Source organism: Talpa europaea (assembly GCF_964194135.1).
Source record: "Talpa europaea genome assembly, chromosome: 9".
Taxonomy (NCBI): Eukaryota; Metazoa; Chordata; class Mammalia; order Eulipotyphla; family Talpidae; genus Talpa; species Talpa europaea.
The window spans coordinates 80108612-80112807 of record NC_140076.1 but is presented as its reverse complement, the minus strand read 5'-3'; the positions used below and the strand labels follow the sequence as shown (position 1 = coordinate 80112807).

Here is a 4196-nt window from a genome sequence, read left to right as displayed (position 1 = left end):
CAAAGAATATTAAAACACTAATATGAAAAGGTTTATGTACTCCTATGTTCATGGCAACACTATCGACAATTAACAAGTCATAGAGCCAACTTAAGTGCCCAATGACAGACAACTGAAAAAATTGTGGAATATATATTCAATGGAATACTATACAACTATTTAAAAAGATGAAATAGTGCCTTTGGGGATAAAATGGATGCATCTTGGGTGATTATGTTCTTTTTTTTTTTAATTATTTATGCATACAAGAACTGGGGTGTAGACCAAAGGTGATGGAGGTGAGAGGATTCACCAGACAGAGTGGGGAGCAGAACAGGCAGATCTACTGAAATACACTGCTGAGGGGAGCAGTGGGCAAGACAGGAGAGGTCTGCTGCTCAATGTGAGTTTCTCCCTGACCAGCAGGGGATCGAATTCATGCTGTAGTGGCTGGTGATAAGCTTGACAGCACTGTGTCTTTAATCTCTGTGCCACCAGGGAGGCCCTGGGTGATTATGTTAAGTGAAATAAATCAGAAAGTGAAAAGCAGTTATTTGATGATTTCACTTATCTGTGGAATATAAATAACAAAAAAACATGTACTACAAAAGCATAGCACAAACAATTCAAAAGACTCTGCAAAGAATAAATCTGGTTACCAGAGGGAACAGAGGGGAACGAGGAAGGAATAGGGCATTAGCATAGGAAATCTGGAGGAAGGTGAGTGAAGTATATGCACATATAGAGGTATAAAAATATAACCCAAATTTATGTAGATATGTAAACAACTGACTAAAAAATATGTCAGGAATTCATATCACAGGAATTCATATGTGCTGGACTATTAGAAAAGGAAAAGGAGAAAATGTATCAAATGAGAAATAGGATGCACTATAATGTAAATAATAGCAGGTTGCTCTTGATTTCTTTCATTCTCTGCAGCAAACCTGTTGATTCTATCTGTAAATATAATCAGAATCTGTACAGTTTTCACCATCTCCACTGCTGTCATCCTGGTCCAACTTTCATAATTAATTTCTAGTATTTATAGCTCCTCACTGATATGCCTGCTTCTATCCTACCCTTTTATGGTTTATGTACTGTAGACAGCATAAACATTTTAAAACAGAAGTCTGAGCATGTTATTCCTCTGCTTAACATCCTGCAGTGGCTCCTATCTTGTTCATAGTAAGCCAGGGATGGCTTTACTCTTTCCAAATTTCCTGTGCCAAAATCCTATCCCTTCCTCTTTCCCCTCTGTTCCCTCTGGTAACCAGATTTATTCTTTGCAGAGTCTTTGAGTTGTTTTTGCTGAGGTGAACTGAAAGATCCTTGGCTTCATCTCTTGCTACACTCCTCGCTGTCTTTGCTCTAGCCACACTGGCCTCCTTGCTTGGTTTGCTCCCTTCTCCTGGTTTCCTCTTTGGTGTGCGCCTTCACAGCTATAGCTCTCACATCTTCCTTAAGTATATGCAAAATTGCTGCCATCAAGATTTTCACTTTTAGTCAGTTAAAATTCAGTAAAAATAAAAACCAAAATGTTTCACCCATTGGGCAACATGGAACACTGGGGAAATAGAGTATTAGAACTTCCATGACTTAAAACTTAGAACTTCCAGGCTATAGGACAGAAGAGGAAACCCGAGCAGAGTAAATTAATCAAAAGGACATTGCAATGCTTAGTGTTATATAAACCAAACCACAAAGAACTGCAAGAATAGCCATTTATGGTAAGGATTTTAAAACTTCTCCTTCAGTAATTGATAAAACAAATCAAAAGCCAGTAAGGGTATAGAAGTCTTGAAGAACACTTGTATCAAACAACTTGACCTATGTGACACTTATGGAATACTTACCAGCAGCAGAATACACATTCTTTTCAAGTGCACATCGAACATTTTTCAAAATAGAATAAATTCTGGACCACATAACACAACTCAATAAAGTTAAATGTTTCAGATCCTGCAGAGTAAGTTAGCTGAACACAGTGGAATTAAATGATAAAATAATAGAAAAATATCTGGGAACACTCATATGTTCAGAAACCAATCAACAAACAAACAGAAAATGCTTCAAAATAACTTATGGGTTGAAGAACAACTGAAAAAGGAAATAAGAAATTATTTTGCATTGAGGGCCTCCCTGGTGGTGCAACGGGTTAAGCACCGCACTATGAAGCAATCCACAGCCTCTGCAGCATGAGTTCGATCCCTGGCCAGCCAGAGAGAAACCCACATGGCGAAGCAGACCTTTCCTGTTTTGCCCACTGCTCCCCTCAGCAGTGTATTTCAGTCAGTCTGCCTGTTCTGTTCCCCACTCTGTCTCTGCTGAGTCCTCTCACTCCACCCCCTGTATCTCTGGCCTGCACCCCAGCTCTTGTATGCATAAATAAATAAGTCTACACAAAAAAAGAAAGTATTTTGCACTGAATTGAAATAAAAAACCAATATATCAAAATTTGTGAGTTGCAGATAAACAGGTGTTTAGAGGAAAAGAATAACACTAAAATTTCTATGAGAAGAAAGGTGACAAATCAATTACCTGAACTCAAACTTTTAGAAACTAGAAATAAAGAAGAGCAAATTGCACCCAAGCTAAGAGGAAGAAAGGAGGTAATAAAGATAAGAGATTAAGTCAATGAAAATAAAAATGGAAAAAACAGTGAAATCAGATTCCAGTTCTTGGAGAATATCAATAGTACTATAAAACCTTTACTTAGACTAATTAGGGAAATAAAGGGAGAGCGCTGACACAAATTTTCTTTTAAAAAAAATTATTTCATTTATTTATGCATACAAAAGCTGGCATGTAGGCCAGAGGTGTGGGGGGTGTGTGTGAGAGGATTCACCAGAGACAGAGTGGAAAGCAGAATAGGTGAATTGACTGAATAGGTGAATTGACTGCTGAGGGGAGCAGCAGGTGAGACAGGAGAGGTCTGCTGTGCCATGTGGGTCAGCTCCCTGGCCAGGGATCGAAGTTATGCTACAGTGGCGGCCAATAGCTTCATAGTGCTGAAACTTAACCCCTCGTGCCACCAGGGAGGCCCACATAAATTTTCAATATCAGGAATGGAGAGGACACATCACAGAATCTACTGAACTTAAAAGTATAGTAAGGAAATATAAACAGTGTTATACCAATAGTTTCAACAATTTAGATGAAATGGACAAATTTCTTAAAAGACAACCAGCTACTAAAGTTAACTAAAAAATAGATGACTAATCTGAATAGCCTTATAGCAACAAAGCAGTAAGGGAAGGCAGAGAAAAGGAGGTCTCAGACAATGCTAGCTTATGGCTACTGCTGCTACCGTGGCCAGCCCCTTGGGTCTCCATGAAGCTGGTGACATTCCAGAATGGGAGACACACCAATTAAGAAGAGGATGGATCCCGCTTCATTCAACATTACCACCAGTTATTTAATAACTATAGAGCCCATCTCAGAGCAACTTAATTTGATGTGTCGTGCATTATTTGGGAAGGACAGCAATTCCAGGGGAAAGCTGCCATTGTGGAGAAATTGTCTAGCCTTCTGTTCCAGAAAATCCAGCGTGTACTATCAGTCCATGCCAGATAAGAATGGTTACATCATTAGCATGGTTGTTGGCTACCTCAAGGCCAATGAAGACCCCATTGTAGGAGTCCATCAGATGTTCCTACTAAAGAACATCAATGAAGCTGGGGTTTGTCCAAATATATGTTCAGGATTGCTATACACATCTCCTTCCAACCAGCTACCCATGTGCTTTCCTCCTGCCTCCAGTTCCAATACTGTTCACACTCCTCCAGATCCTCCAAATGTCATACACAAACAAGGAGAAATGCAGTGGGATTGGGCACAGTGCCCTGCTGCCAGTGAGCTATTGTTCATGATGTTTGGACATTAGACCAGTTGCATCTGACAGGAGAAGTTTGTGTTGTACCAGTGCATACCTTATTAATACATAAGTAATGCAAAAGTTCTCTCTCTCTCTTCTGACAAGTTGCTCCAGTAACTCAAAGAAATAAAGGAGAAAACACCTGCCTCATCATGCAGATAATGATTTGCCCAGCTGTTTCAATGCCTCGTAATATGATCAAACCATGTAAATTTTTTTAACAAAAAAAAGGAAGAAAGAAAAAAAAAAGAGAAAATTTCATGCCCAGATGACTTTACTGGTGAATTCTACCAAACATTTAAGGAAGAAATAACAATTCTACCTGAACTTATACATGGAA

The 4196-nt window shown here is 39.1% G+C and overlaps 1 pseudogene across 1 annotated transcript; it reads left to right on the top strand.

Moving 5' to 3' along the window:
* The first annotated feature begins 3334 nt into the window (after window positions 1-3334).
* LOC311177762 (nuclear transport factor 2-like) lies at window positions 3335-3837 on the top strand (annotated as a pseudogene). Its single transcript has one exon. The product of its transcript is annotated as a nuclear transport factor 2-like (transcript).
* The last annotated feature ends 359 nt before the right edge of the window (window positions 3838-4196 follow it).